General features: G+C 44.5%; 1 protein-coding gene across 5 annotated transcripts in view, besides 1 other annotated feature; it reads left to right on the top strand.

The window, feature by feature from the left end:
• px (plexus) overlaps positions 1-16,733 on the top strand; it is a 67,769-nt gene that overhangs the window by 30,720 nt on the left and 20,316 nt on the right. The window lies entirely within an intron of this gene.
• Positions 2,048-5,530: a mobile genetic element.

The following is a 16,733-nucleotide window of genomic DNA, read 5'->3' as shown; positions in this document are numbered from 1 at the left end:
CACATAAAGGCATTCCGTGTGGGTGTAAGTGAAATTTCAAGTGGCGCTACCAAGGCAAACTTCGGCATTGACTCTTAGTGCCCCACCCATCACATGGGCTAGTGTGTACAGTGAAGCCACAGTAACTGAAACAATTTTAATTGGCTTTGTAAGCGGTTAGTATTAGAGTTAGTCGATCACATTAAATTTAAGTATGTGCTCATTTTTTAAAAATGGAATATCTCTTTTTTATTTTAATTAATTTGTACAATATATTTTTAGTTCAGGCTAGAGTATTTGTCCTGTTTATGTGCTGCTGAGTGTATGGAAACCCTTTAAAAGCTTGTTGTTGCCAGACACATAAACGTTTAGCCCATAAACCCTTGATGTATGGAACATAAATACCACACTTGCAAGTGCCACTCATTCGGTGGTTTCTGGGGATCCGGACGCCGCCGGGTGCGAGGTATCGTGGGTCTTGTGGCCCTTGTGTCACTGGTTAGTGGTGGTGGTGGTGGTGGCGGTGGTTGCTTGCCAGCTAACTGCTAACTGAAATCCAATGTGTGTCCGGATACGGGTAGAAGCACGGGCACGGGTTTGGGATTGGGATTGGTCCTGGTCCTGGTTCTGGGTGTGGGATCTGGGTTTTGGGTTTCGGGTTCTCGGTCCGGCAACCGCAATGTCAATAAATATGTTACGCCTGACTCGTCCTTTTTTCAGCCCTTCAAGTGGGCTGTTGTCGGTTAGCAATTTGGTTAAACATATTTATTTGAGGCTACTGGCCGGTAGTTCATTCCCATTGGCACCCACTGTGCTTTTCTTTTGTTCGATTTCGGCCGGAACATCGAGTTAGCCGTAACAATTTCTGTATTTTCCCATTCAATTTGTAGGCATCGATTTATTTCCGACAATTGCAGAGCAGTAAAAATATTTTCATTTGCATCAATTCGATAAAAATGAAATGCATTTATTTGCACAAAGTTTTCCAGATTGAAATTACATATTTTGCAGCCGCATAAATTGCACAAGGTTTCTATTAGCCGGGCTTACGAGATCTCCATTGACTGGCAAAAAGGCTGATGCCGAAAGATAATCTTATTGTTGACTCCCCTTCCCAGTGCACTGGCTATACGAAAACTTTTTGGGTTCTCGAGCTAGTTGTTCGTTACTTTATTGTTGCACAAACTGCAGTCCCAAATTTAATTAAAAACTTGACAACAACTAAGGACCCGACTTGCAGTTTTACCCCCCAGGTGCAATGGGGGCAGAGGAAAGTAAAGGAGGGGGGGAGGAAAGCTCCAAGACACGAACTGCGCGATTTTCTTGTTTCACTTTTGTTGCTCCTTGTTGTTGCCTCTGTCGCCGCCATATTTACTTTGTATTTGTTTACGTTTTTATTGTGTGCCTTAGCGCACGAATTTAAATATTTGCCAGTTGCTCCTTGCTGCGAAACAGCAACAGAAACAGACGTACAATAACATTTGTGAAGCAGGAGGTGCACAAGGAAAAATAAGGGGTGTTGCTATAAAAAAGGTTAAATATAATATATTTTATAATATATTTTATATTTCTTTTAGAGCAATTTCAACATTGTTTTGCAAACTTTCCCAAAAAAAAATTTTATTAGATGAGTTATTTTTTTCGAGTGTACCATTGTTGCTTCTTTTATTGCACTTTTCACTTGCTCCATCTCGCCTTCACTTTTTCCGCGTCTGTTTGTGTATGTGTGCCAGCGCCAAAGTGATTTACTGTTATAAATATTTGCTTGTGAGCTTTTTAAGTACTTTTTCTCTTCGCTTCCTTTGGCGTACTTTGGTTTTTTTTTCGGTTTCGGTTTTGTATTTCTCCGTGCTGTTTGTTGTTTTGCACTTTCTTTTTCGCCACGTTTGCTTTAGCATTCATTTCCAGTTTACTCAGTTCTTCGTCAGCGCCTAGTAACTGTTTGCTTTATGAGCTCAGACCGGCTTTCGAGCGCCATCCACCCACCCACTCGCCTTTCACTTTGTTTGCTTGTTTCTGTTGCATACTTTTCAGCGTAATTTTATTGAATCGTGTTTACCCTTATGTCTGCGCCCAGGATCCTATTTGTGGTAAATGTAGTGGTCCCCATATGACCGGGTCCGCTTTGTGCATAAGTGACGTATGTCTGTGTATAAATTGTGGTGGTGATCATGTCTCGACAGACAAAAGCTGCCCTGTCAGAGCAGAGAAAGCCAAGAAGCTAAAACCAAGGTCCAGGCTACCGATGACTAATAATATTGCCACACTCAAACCTCCACAACGTTCTTCAAGCGGTTACATACCAGCTGAGGCATTAAGAACCAACATCTCTTATGCTGATATTGCTCGACGCAACACGACTCAATCTAGGGCTCGTGCTACTGTGCAGGCTGAAGTTATACCAACGTCGGACAATAGCCTTAACAATAAATTTATGACGTTAGACAACTCCATTCGGGCCATCAATACGAGAATGGACGAACTATTTAAGCTTATACACGAAACTGTAGAGGCTAATAAAGCTTTCAGAGAACTGGTTCAGGTTCTAATTACACGTATTCCTAAATGACTCAACCAACCTTAAAAATCGGATTGTGGAACGCTCGCGGATTAACAAGGGGCTCTGAGGAGCTTCGGATATTCCTCAGCGATCACGATATAGACGTAATGCTTACCACGGAAACACACATGCGAGTTGGTCAGCGCATCTATCTCCCAGGGTATCTTATGTATCACGCCCACCACCCCAGTGGTAACAGTAGAGGTGGCTCTGCAGTCATCATAAAATCTAGACTTTGTCACAGCCCTCTGACACCTATCTCTACTAATGACAGGCAGATAGCGAGAGTGCACCTGCAAACATCGGTTGGGACCGTCACTGTAGCTGCTGTTTATCTACCTCCAGCAGAAAGATGGATAGTAGATGACTTCAAATCCATGTTTGCTGCGTTAGGCAACAAATTTATTGCTGGTGGTGATTACAATGCCAAACATGCATGGTGGGGGAACCCAAGATCCTGTCCTAGAGGTAAAATGTTGCAAGAAGTCATTGCACATGGGCAATACCAAGTTCTGGCTACGGGCGAACCCACTTTCTACTCTTACAACCCTTTGTTAACACCATCAGCCCTTGATTTTTTTATAACCTGTGGGTACGGCATGGGCAGGCTAGATGTACAAACTCTCCAGGAACTCTCGTCGGACCATCTTCCTATTCTGGCTGTATTGCACGCTACGCCGTTAAAGAAACCACAACGCGTACGACTACTTGCCCATAATGCTGACATAAACATATTCAAAACCCATCTTGAACAGCTGAGTGAGGTAAATATGCAAATTCTGGAGGCGGTGGACATTGATAATGCCACAAGCCTTTTCATGAGCAAACTAAGTGAGGCTGCTCAGCTTGCTGCACCGAGAAATCGGCATGAAGTAGAGGCCTCCAGACCACTTCAACTTCCTCCCAGTATATTGGCACTGCTCAGGCTAAAACGAAGAGTTCGAAAAGAATATGCTAGAACAGGTGATCCCCGCATGCAACAGATCCACAGTAGACTGGCCAACTGCCTGCATAAGGCCCTTGCTCGAAGAAAGCAGGCCCAAATAGATACCTTCTTGGATAACTTGGGTGCTGACGCGAGCACAAATTACTCACTGTGGCGTATCACGAAACGGTTCAAAGCTCAGCCCACCCCAAAATCAGCAATCAAAAATCCGTCTGGTGGCTGGTGTCGCACTAGCTTGGAAAAAACTGAAGTGTTCGCTAACAACCTTGAGCAACGTTTTACACCCTATAACTATGCACCGGAAAGTCTCTGTCGTCAGGTTGAAGAATACTTGGAATCGCCCTTTCAAATGAGCCTGCCTCCGAGTGCTGTCACACTGGAAGAAGTGAAGAATTTAATAGCCAAGCTGCCACTTAAGAAAGCTCCTGGAGAAGATCTTCTTGATAATAGAACCATTAGACTTCTCCCAGATCAAGCATTGCAGTTCCTTGCCTTAATATTCAACAGCGTTCTTGATGTTGGCTACTTTCCGAAAGTTTGGAAATCGGCGAGCATAATTATGATCCATAAGACTGGAAAAACACCGACAGACGTTGACTCGTACAGGCCCATCAGCTTACTCCCATCTCTGGGTAAAATTATGGAGAGGCTGATCCTAAACAGGCTGCTCACATGCAAGGATGTTACCAAAGCGATTCCCAAATTTCAGTTTGGCTTCCGGTTTCAGCACGGTACTCCTGAGCAACTACATAGAGTAGTGAACTTTGCTCTGGAAGCTATGGAAAACAAGGAGTATGCAGTAGGTGCCTTTCTTGATATTCAACAGGCTTTTGACAGAGTCTGGCACCCTGGGCTCCTGTACAAAGCGAAGAGGCTGTTCCCGCCGCAGCTATATTTGGTTGTTAAAAGTTTCCTGGAAGAACGCACATTCCACGTCTCTGTTGATGGGTACAAATCATCAATCAAGCCAATTGCAGCTGGAGTTCCTCAAGGAAGCGTTCTTGGCCCAACCCTATACTCAGTTTTTGCTTCGGACATGCCTACTCACACACCAGTCACAGAGGTAGACGAAGAAGATGTGCTCATAGCCACCTACGCTGACGATACTGCTGTGCTCACGAAAAGTAAAAGTATCCTGGCTGCCACTTCTGGTCTACAGGAATACCTGGATGCATTCCAGCAATGGGCTGAGAACTGGAATGTGCGCATCAACGCTGAGAAGTGTGCCAATGTGACGTTCGCCAACCGAACAGGTAGCTGTCCGGGTGTCAGCCTGAATGGGAGACTGATCAGACACCATCAGGCTTATAAATACCTTGGTATTACCCTCGATAGGAAGCTCACCTTCAGCAGGCACATCACAAATATTCAGCAAGCGTTCAGGACCAAGGTTGCTCGGATGTCTTGGCTCATTGCACCACGCAACAAACTGTCGCTTGGCTGCAAGGTCAATATTTACAAGTCCATATTGGCCCCCTGCCTGTTCTACGGCCTGCAGGTATACGGCATTGCTGCGAAGAGTCACCTTAATAAGATCCGGATCTTACAGGCGAAGACCTTAAGAAGAATTTCGGGGGCTCCTTGGTATATGAGAACAAGAGACATCGAACGCGACCTCAAGGTGCCCAAATTAGGAGACAAGCTCCAGAACATCGCCCAAAAATATATGGAAAGGCTTAATGTACACCCCAACAGCCTAGCAAGGAAGCTAGGAACTGCAGCTGTGGTCAATGCTGACCCTCGGACTAGAGTCAAAAGAAGACTCAAGCGACACCACCCTCATGACCTCCCTAACCTGGTTTTGACCTAGAAAGTCTTAGTTTTAAAATTCATTAGAATAATCAAATAAATAATAATTACTATGTTATATCAACTATTATAATTCTCCCTATCATTTTTAGGATTAAAAATCTGTTAGTCTTAAGTAACCAAGACACATTGTAAAATAAAATAATTTAAGCAGATCAAATTAAGTTGCCGCATGGGTAACAGTGCGTTGATCAAATAATAAAAACATCATCGAAATAAATGTAAAAAAAAAAAAAAAAAAAAAACCCTTATGTCGACTCGGGTTTTGTTTGTGTTTTCCTTTACTCATTTTTATTACCCGCCCCTTTGTGCCGTATATTTTAGGTTGTTTTGCTATACGGCAATAAATGTTAGTTTTACGGTTCGTTGGAAACTTGAAACTTTTATTAAACAGACATATGTATACTTTAAGAAGCTTACCAATTATAATTTAATTACTATAAGTTTTATTATACAAATTCAGTTAAAAAACTACTGATATTTGCTCTAAGACGCTGGTAACACTGTATTCCCTTTTAGGCAGTCTCCACTGTGCGGTTGCACTCCTGATTCCCCTCACCTCTCCCCGGGAGAATCATTTTGCATTAACTGAGCAAATAAACCAACTTTGTTATACTTTCGTTCATTTCATTTCGTTTGCCTTGGCCGTAGGTAAAGAATGTTGAGTGGGGAGGGGGTCGGGTACTGGCAGAGGCGTCTAAAGCTGTGGACCTTGTTTGCTGTTGATATTTCTGCTTCTGGTTCTGCTTTGGTTTCTGTTTCTGGGCTTTTGTTCTGCTTGGATGGGTATTTACCCTGTTTCGCAGTTGTTTGCTCGTGCACCCCCTCCCATTTGCGCCACCTCATCCCACCTTTGTGTGTGTGTGTGAAATTGAATGCTCAATTGAGCACTTAATTAGCAAAAACAGTTTTTAATGACGACACGAAAGCTTTTATGCTTTCAATTCTTTGTGCAGTGGGGTCCATTTTGAGTACACTGAGAGAAACGCAACAGTGTAGATCCGAAAGTCTTAAGGAAGACATCTTACCAATTCGGATATTCCATGGTTCTGCTCAACGATTACTTTCAGTTGTTCAAATGAATTTTTAATTAATTCAAGGCAACTTTTTTAAGCCCCTTCGTATTTTTATGTGCTACGCTGGGAATAAGTTATTTGTATGGTGGTTGGTTTTCTTGTTAATTGTCCGTACTTAACATCAGCGCTTTTGGGAGACTGGGGGAATCCCCGTTTATTTTTGAGCACGTGTCGGCTCCTTTCCTTCACTCTCCCATTCTATCAATTGTATCCACTTCGCATCTTGTTCGCACACGCACACAAATGCCTGCATGCGTCCGCAATAATTGTCGATGTGATTAATGTGTTTTTAAGTGCATCATTTTGAGCATATTACGAGTTTATAGGGGTTAATTTCGCTCCCCTGAGCACTTTGCATGCCAACGACGAGGCCCCTTTGGCATTTTAATTGAATTGTTGCCATTGCTTTGCCCGCTCACGTTGTTTCCGATTGTTGTTGCTGTTTTCTGCATGGTATTTATGACCGCTTCCTTTACTTTTCCTTTGTGCTGCGCCGCGCCGCCTCACGATTTTTTAATTAACGCTCATCTGCTTAAGCGGAAAAGTGTTAAAATTGTTTAAAACAGCACCAGCATACATATATATGTATATTGCTTAATACTTAATTTGGTATAATTGACTGATCATAAATAACGTAATTTCATTATTTTTTAAGATAGATTTTCTTATCTTGATCAACTAGTTTGGATTGGCCTTCGAAGAAATAGAATTTGTGGTTCAGTGTACAGAAACCAAAAGATACTTCTGAGAGCCTGAAGATACAAATAGTTCTGTACTCCTTTGCGTATTCTTTTCCTGCCTGTATTGGCAAGTATTTCAACCCCCAAACTTGAATCTCGAACTGCGTAAATCCGCTTCCCTTGAATCCGTTCCCTTTGCTCCGATACCGAAAGACAAACATCAAGTGGCATTGGGCATTAGGATACATCATAAAATACTTCAGTTAGCTGATGATGATGATAATGATGCGGATCCTGCTCCTGGGCATTCATGGGCCCTTCATGCATCAGTGGGCAACAACAACATTTGCAAATTCAATTGAATTGATACACGCACCACTTGTTAACCAATTCGGCCAGAACGAGCCCTCCCATGGACTAGCCACCATCAGCCCATCCAGGAATATGACCCATCCTGCCTTCCTGCCATCCTGCCATCCGGCCATCCTGTTATCCAACCGTCCATCCATCCAATCATCCTTCTAGCCTTCTGCAACCACCTAGTTCCCTGGCGCCGGTGCGGTCGTCTTATTATTGGTTTTACATACACATCCGTTCCTCAAATATCATTAGAAGGATACGCATACGCCTCCCATGAATCCAGGATTGCAAGTCAGTCAACAATGTGGATATGTGGGGGGTGGACAGATTGACAGGGGGTGGTGTGCCAGTAGGAATTGGTGGCTTGGCACGCCGGGTTATTTGAACAATGGCTTAAGGGCCTATAAAATCACACAAGGGGTTATAAATCCATTTGCAAAACCAAAATCCAAAAATATCCCAAAGCCAAACAAGGGGCTTACCGCCTGCCCTGCTCCCTCCACCAAATTCCAGCCCCCCTCCCCACCCCTCCAAAATAGAGGCCTATTTTCATGGTTTGGTGACATCCACTTGGTTGTATCCTCATGTACATACCCTTATATATGCATGTAGGCATTTGCCCAGGGCTTAAACCGAAAAAAGTTCATGTAAAATGGGCACTGAGTTCGTGACTTGCATGATTGATCTGCAGTACTGGAGAAATTGAGCGAAGAGTTTGATTAACGGCGGTTGGGTGGCTCAATCACAAATTGCCCTGTAATGTATGCTACGGTTTTTGGAAAATCCTTACCAACCAGATTGTTCCTTACTTTATACTTTTTTAACCAGAGTCTTAATTTTTTAATTTGAAATAGAACCCTAAGTTAGCCTGTAAACATATTTAATGTGTTACACTTAAACTTTATCTGGAGATAATATTTAAATGTCAGTCTTCTCGTTGCCTTCCAGATTCTGTCAATCAAGCTGCACACCGTTATGAAAAATAATCGTTCATTGTCATACAGTGTGTTGTTTTCCTTTTTTTTTTTTATTGTGCTTTAAAAACTTTTCAGAATGTCGGAAGTGAATGGAATGGTGGCGTTGCCATGGATGACACAAAAGCCGGTTATCTGCTGGTATGGGGATCTGGAAAACTCACGCTGCATCAGCGCCCTTTTGACGACTTTCTCGCTTATCCGACCCTGCACCTGAGCTATTTGTGCACTTTTCACATTTGCACCGAACACTCAACCCCTTTCACCCGTTCTTACCCCTTTTTTGCGCTGCGTTTTGATGGAGCGCGTAGTTTGGCCATAAAAGTTTCGCAGCTTGCCAACAGCAGCAGCAGCAGTAGCAGCAGATTTTATTAGTTTTTCACGTTCTGCATTTTCCGCGCGCGCTTTTCACATGCCGCTGAAATGCCGGAGCCAGCCGAAGCTCGGTTTATTGTTATGGCAACATCGTAAAAATTTATCATGCTCTCGTAGTTGGCAAAACGACAACACCCCAGCCACAGGAACAACACGAATTCCGCAAGAAAAAAAGAAAAAAAAAACGAGGCAGAGGGGCGAAACACACACAAAAAACAATAAAACAAAAGCAACAACAGCAACAATAATAACCACACCCCAGAACAACACAAAGCAAAGTTATCGCATTTTTATTACAATTTGACGACGACTTTCATTGCAATTTTTAAGGTGGCAAGCCATTTCCTTCGAGCGCCAAAAAGACCCAAGTAGCGCACAAAAAAATGGTTTATATCTATATCTTCATACATTCGCGGACTAATAGTCTGGGAGTTGTGATTTGTGCAGCTTGGCAGCTAAAAGTTGTTCCTCTGGGTTGGTTTCCTCACGGGCACTGAATGTTTAATCATAACGAAAACTGAGGGAAGCATAGCTGAACATGAATTGCTCGACAGCAGATGGATGAAGTTTTTACAACGTGCTTTTTAAGTGTTTTGAAATTATTTGAGAAGCATTTTAATAAGAAAATTTTAGTTGAATACTCATATATATTTAAAGTATCCTTTGTTTTGGATATTAAAAGTGGTATTTAAATGATGAACAGTTGAATATTGCCAACTTTTTCCAATAACGCTTTCAAATTGTTTTCCAACCTGGAATTTTCCAAACAGTGCAATATTCGAGCAGCAAAAAAAAAATGCCCGGAAAATACTTTCGACACGCTCTATTAGTTAGAAAATAACCCAAAGTTGGCTGGCATCTGAAAAATTAACACCAAAGCAGCATAGAGAGAGGAAAAGGAACAGGTGTACGGAAAAGGATAGAGAAGGGGAAGGAAAATTTGAAAATATTCTCACATTTGAACTTCGAGCAGGAAACACTAAAATGCAATGCCAAAAGCGACGGGAGCAACAAAAACAAGGTTACCAACCGACTGGTGAAATGTAGAGAGTGTTTTCCCCCCTTTCTCCCGATTGGAAACCCCCCAATTCTCTTCCACCCTCTACGATTCTCCATTTTTCTCCCTTTCTCGCTGTTATTACCAAGCCAAATCTCTCGTAGCCCCAGGTTGAGCGGAGCACACTTCTCTTGATTTCTCTCCGGGATTCCCTCTCTATTGGCCTCTCCGTTTCTCTCTGGGATCGGGACTCGCCACCATGGCCACCCTGGCCACCTGTCTAATCGGTGTTTGTTAGTATATAAATCTAAAAGCTAATCCGCTTGTATTTCCGCTTGGGCGCTGTGAGGTTAGACCGGAAATTCCGCTCTACATGCAGAATGCAGCGGCAGAAACAGCAGGATTCGGGGGGGGCGGCGCAAACCCACTCGCAAGGACGAAAACGAGGAGAATCCGAGGACGATGTCGAGGACGAGGACGAGTCTAGGAATATTGACGCTGGGTGTCGACGTCGGAAGTTGTGTTGTGCGCCGGTTGTTGTTGCTTGTTTAGGGATTTGTTGTGGCAGCCGCCATACACTTGCTCACCCTAAATGGCTCCCGCTCGTGCTCCTCTCCTGCAAATTTTTTTTACATCCACGGCCGAGGGTTCCTTCTGCATGTGTGTGTTGGTGTGCGTGTGAGTGCACCAGTTCCCAAAGCTCTGATGCCTGTGTCAAGGTATCGATAGAAAGCCGAATTCAGGAAATGTTGATTTTTTTCGCCTGCCCTTTGGACACTGAAAGAAATTTTACACTTTTATAATATTATATATATTGAAGAACACAACTTTAGTTTGATTTTAAATATCTTTTGGAAGAGTAAATTTGTGGAGAAATATAGTATCTTTGTCTCCTAATCAACGTTATATCGATTACTTTCTCTCAGTGTAACTATCTGTGTATCGCCGAATGCCTCGCTGGCATAGCTGCCGTTGCTGCTGCTGCTGTTTGCTCTTGCTGCTGCCGTTGCACATTGCATGTTGCTGCTGTGGCACGGCACCTATCCACATAGCTAGAGCCCTCGCTCCGCAGCTGTCTCTTTTCCACAATCGTCCTGCGTCACTCTGTTTCTCTCAGCATAAGGATACAATGGCTTCGTATCCTGGCCACACGATTCGTGTGTGTTTGGTTCGGCTGGAAGATGGCCTGCCAGTTGCTCCTTGAGCCCAGAACTGCAACCAAAAGGGGGTCTGGTCGTTCTCGTTGGTACTTGGGTGTCGCTCGTTTTGGTTATGGTGCCATGGGGTGGTGCATCCACCGAGAGCAGGAGACCCAACCACGGAGAACCGAGAGCGAGAACTTGAAAAGTGAAAAACTTTTGACTGTGGCTGCTCTCCAGTCGGGAAATGGCATGGTACCGTGGGTGGTAGGCGGTTCGCTGGGTGGTTTAGTGGGTGGTTTCTAGTGCGGTGACTGTGGGTCAGGTGCGGAGCTGTGCTGTCAGTTTAGCACAAAGCCATATCCGTTATGAGCGGGCGAAAAGAGCAACAAACTGAGCGCTCAGCCCGGATTTGTACGTCGGTTCAAAAGGGCAAGTGGGGCAAAAAAGGGGAGCACACAACCACAGAAGCGCATACATACACATACGCACTCTAGGATGCCAGATAGAGACAGGTAGGGGGGAGGTAAGAGAGAGAGGGACTGCGTTTGACCAGTGGCCAAGTCCGAAGCGAGGGCTCGTAACTAATAACCAAGTAAATTGATACGTGACCCTGCATTTAAATGCCATTATTGCCTACGCCCCCAGACAACCCATCGCTGCCCCCGATCCCCTGACAGTGTCCAACCGGGGGTCAGTCAAGTGAGTGGAGGTCCTGCTCTTGGGCCTGCGCTTGACTTGCGCCCACCTCGCAGCCTCACGGACTTGCAATTTCGCAGGAAGTGTGGGAAATCAAGCGAGGAAAGTGGGGAGCCAAATCGGAAGGGGGGTGCGGATTCGGAGCTGGAGCTCGGGGAAAACTGTGGGGAGGGGTCGACTCTCGACTCTCTGCCAATTTGTGATTGGAATTTTTGATGAGCCCAACTGACGTATTGATTGACTGACTGTGCACACAGGACAGGACCGTAGCATCCTGGTAGCATGCAAAAATTCAGTTCTCCATCTCATCTCGTGCCAGCCCCTAGATCCCTGCCTCACGCCCCCGTGACGTCTGTCAGCGGCAGAGGAAGTCGGCAAAAAGTTATCCGAATAGTCCGGAAGCCGATGCAACCACAGTGGGACTCCGTTATGTAAACTACGGATGTAGCCAAATGTATTCTATAAAAATGTATTAAATATTTACAGCGAACTAGAGCTTGGGAGATGATAGTATCTGCATGGGTGGTCGATTTCACAAAAGATCTCTTTTAATGTGTTTAGCTTTTCAATGTTGTACTGTAATATGGGGAGGTGCACTGACTAGCTTAACTTTCTGGCTGGATCCTTTTTCTTTTGGGGCAAGTGAGAGAAGTAATCGCTACATGTGTATGCTGTGCATCCAGCTACTTTTCAACGCTCGTCCACCCGCTGACCTCAAGTGGAAGTTTGTCCGCAAGTCCTTTTCGTACTTTTCCTTAGAACAACAATTGTGCGAGGCCAAGCGACTTGGCGAATTTCCTTCTACTGCTCCTGCTGCTGCTGCTGCTTCCTTTCGGACAGCTATTGTGCTACTGTGAATGTGAGTGTGCCGAAGGAAATGGCTGCGGAAATGAGCACGGAAAATTGTACACACGACCGGAAACTTGGAAAAGTTTCGTTGTATTCTCAGACAGTTGCAAACGGACCTCCCCCGTGCCCCATTTCCCATTTCCCGCTTGGCTGCTGCGACTGCCCGCGGGTATGATTAAAGTTTTCCTTTTAATTTCTAACAATTGTGTTTCGGTTTAGATTTGGGTTCTCGCTTTCCTTCCCCATCCTCTGCATCTGCGGTTGTCGACTCGTTTGCCCTACGAACCGAAGAAGTGAGCATATTGATTTCTAGGGGAATACTATATAGAATTAGTAAACTGCAAACTGTAATTGAGTGGGACATGGCAATTATTTTAGCATTCACTGAATTTCGAACTTTTGAGTTCAGTTCGTTAGCTGCAATTGCATTACATTGGTATCAGTGGTCAATTTTGTGATGCACTTTGTACTGAAAGACAAAAAGAAAAACTAAAATTAAAAAAAAAAAATATGATCACGGAATGATCATTAACTTAAACGTTTTCCTATGTAATATAATAATATAATAAGCAATGAGCGATTCACATTTTGATATTTAGTCATATTCACGTGTACCCTTGGACATGTCGTCATGAAATCACGTGGCTTTCGTAATCAGCAGTCGGTGTCCGAGGAACGGATTCAGCAATTGCCACCGAAAACCGCTCACTCGTCAAGTCATCTGCGGTCGCCTGTCGGAATGCCAGGCATTTGGCACTGGCAAAAAAGGGTATTTAGACATTTACCGTCTACTTAACATCGTCGTCCTTCCTCTTTTTCCCCCTCTAGCTCTGGCATTTGCCTTGGAGCTTTTCCAGTCCGCGAATTCCTCGCACTTCCGTGGGGTTTCGTGCCATTTTGAAGTCCTGAAGTCCTCACTACCCCTTCCCGCCTCTCTATCGCACTCGTTTGCTCCGTCTCTTTTCTGCAGTGAATCGTCCGTCTCTTTCACTGTTTGCCCGCCTGTCTTCGCAAACTTGTCGCTATGTGGTGTGAAAAATATTTAAGCGTGAAGTTTTAGCAGCGGTTTTCCCTCGAAGGCTCATTGTCGACGTTGTCCTCGGCCTTCTCTTAACCCCCTGTTGCCCATAATGCTCCTCTTGCGCCACCTCGTGCCCTCTTTCCACTGACGAACATCGTGTTTCCGCATCATTTTTAACGCCACTTTTGTGTAAGCTTTGCGTTTATTCTACTCTGCTTTCGAGTTTGCTATTTGTGTGTGTGTGTGTGTCTGTGTGCCGAGTGTGTGTGATCTTGCGATGGTGTTGGTGCATCCTCTGGTATCCGTGTCGGTATTTTTGTGGATTTGTTTTGTGTCTGAGGGTGTTTTTCTAAATGGCTTTTAAAATCTCATCGCCAGCGTTTTGTCCTCGACGATGGCAGAAGTGTCTCGAGGCTGCCCACAGGGATTGGCAAGAGAGTGGTGGAGTTCAGGGAGTGCAAAAGGGCTCATGCGGTTCCCCCTTCTCCAAAAAGGGGGTGGATGGTGACGATGCCATGGAGGTGGGTGGTTTTGGTCGAGTTTTGTGTGGCTGGCAGTCTATTGTGTTATTGGTTTTGGCGATGACTTTGCTTTGCTTTGGCGTTCCTGATTGTTGCTTCCCGTTCCCTGTCCTCCGTTTCCGTTTCCCTGCATTACTTATCGTCCTTTTTGGAATGTGTTCGCCACTAGAGATTTGAACTGTAATTGGTTTTGAACAAGTTCCCATATTTTTTGGACAGTTTGTATAAAGTTTGATGGGCGGTATGGAGCAAGAGTAAATGGAAAATCAATTATTATAAAAGATATGCAAAATTTAAACGTTTGTTTTAAAATACAATCATTTTCTATTTTGCATTTTTGAGCAAAATGGCATGGTCACACTGTTTTGTATCCCGATATGGTCACACTTCTTCAAAAGAAAACTTCTAGAGAGGTCTCTGTACATAATTTGCTCACACACAAAGTCCTTTAATGGCTACTCCTGCCTAGCGTAACCACTTAATTCACTGAGATCGAATGCATCCAATGCATCCCAGTCATCGAACGTTTATCGTCCCTACCATAGTATAACCCGTACAACCTGCCAAAGCCCCGTCACCCACCCGCAAAGAACCGGCAATATCCTGGTCATACTCATCCGATTTGGCCTGCTTCACACTGAACAAGGCAATAATTTCTGCTCCTAAGCCCTATTAACGATTGCTAACCGAATGGTGCAAGCAGCCAACTGAAAAGGGGGCAGGTTGTGGTCGTTGGAAAATGGGAATAGTGGGAGTGTGGGAGGCGTGGCAGGATTGCGTTGACTGAGCGAGCAATTGAATAAGCGGCAGAGGCGCACAAAGAATTCGAGGACGGGCGAAGGGGTGCAGGGCGACGGCCCAAAGGCAGGACCCAGAAGCCAGGACACCAAGGCCCCGGACCATTCTATCCAATTTTCGTCGGCCCAATGATGATGGCAATGGGCGACTAGCAACTGGCAACTGCCGGCAAAGGCCGTGCAAATCCGGAACGAACGAACATATTGACAAATTATCCTTTTTACACGCATCGCCTGCTGAGTTGGCCTCACTCCTCGTCGCCTCACTGCACCGCCAATTCGACTGCCTGCCATACATAGGAGTGCACAGCTGCGGGCAACCTACTAGCAGCAAATTTGCACAGTTTAACCTTTCTGTCCGAATATGTGCTTAGACATGAAGCTACTACTTTGTTAATATCGTACTCTGAAATTATTAGGAATTTAAACTTCTATGTGAAGATCAATTTTTATGAAAGTTCTAAAAAACAGCAGCGTTCAGACTAGAAAGTGAAGTGAATTTTTGGACAGGCACATATATATTACTACAACTCAGTTTGCGTATATCCTGCTGCCCTCTGCTGTACACATATATATAAGGCATTGTTAAATGTGCCAATGTGCTCACACAGTTGTTCCGCTGTCGATGATGCCGCCTGCTGCGCTGCCGCCGTCACAGCGACGTCGTTATCGTAATCGTTGCTCTGTGTGCAAGTGTGTGTGCACACAAACAGAGCCAGAAATAACAACAACAGCAAAAAGGAGTCAGAACGAAGAAGCATCGGCAGCAGGACGAAAAAGGAAGGAATGAGGACGGGAACCAGAAGCAACCCATGAGAATGAAGCTGCATACCAGCCAAATGCTCATCCGAGGATATCATGAAGGCTGCCTTTGTTCCGGCACTCAAACTCACACACATTTCGGTGAGAGTCCTTTTTTATGTACCCGAATCCGTGGCACCTCTTTGTTTTTTGAGGTTAGGTAATTCCTAACTGAATAGGGGATCGCAGATCGCATTTTTTTTCCACCCCTGAGGCTCAATTTATGCTCAATTTATTTGCAATCAATTTGGGTTCGAGGATTACGGGTTGGCAACCCGCTCAAAACGATCTTCAGACACGGCGTTTTGAAAAGGATCGCCTAATTGAGCATGGCATATACATGTTCGTGGTTAAACAAAGAGTGTATTGCAGTTTTGTATGTTTTTATTCACGCTTAAATAATACGAAATATGATTAGTTCCAAGCGATCTTATAGCTTGTATATTTAGTGGTATAATATAGTCCAAATAGGAAAATGTATTTTAATCCACCCACTGAGTCGATTAACACACGCTCTGCAATCAAAACACAATCTTTTAGCTGGCTCAAACCATTCCGGCCACCACCACTTTTGCACCACCAATTAGACGCCCCGCCGCTCTGTGGCTTTGCACTTTACAACCCACATTCGACTTTTATGCGGAGACGTGTTTGTTTGTGTTTTGCAATAATTAACTCAACTTAAGCTCTCAACGACGCCGCCCCAAAAGGTAGGCAACAATATTTCTACCGCACCCACCCACTTGGCGCCCACTTGGAATAACTGGACCCGAATCGGGATGCTTCTGTTGGCCAGCGACTGCGCTGCTGCAGTTCTGCCAAGGTGTTGAACACACGAACCGCAGGTTTTGTTTACAGCACTCACTTGTTGTAGCTGTTGTTGTTGTAGCTGTTGCTGTTGTTTTTGGTGTTGCTGCAACAAAGGAGCTAACAACAAAAACAACCAGGGACAAACCTCAACGATGTGCCTCTGTTGTTGCTTTTGTTTCGTAGCTTTGTTGTTGTTGCGGTGGCCACCATTTTGCGTCTTCACCGGTTCTCTCTTCTGCTTTCTCGTGCTCTCTCTCCGCCGTCGTCGCCCCCCAAAAATTGCAGCAAGCACACATCAACATACATATCCACCCCAAAAAAGTGCAGCAGAATGAGCAGG

This window comes from Drosophila melanogaster, chromosome 2R (genome assembly GCF_000001215.4).
Source record: "Drosophila melanogaster chromosome 2R".
Taxonomy (NCBI): Eukaryota; Metazoa; Arthropoda; class Insecta; order Diptera; family Drosophilidae; genus Drosophila; species Drosophila melanogaster.
Note: the sequence above shows the minus strand (reverse complement) of the source record. Positions and strands in the feature narration are given on the sequence as shown.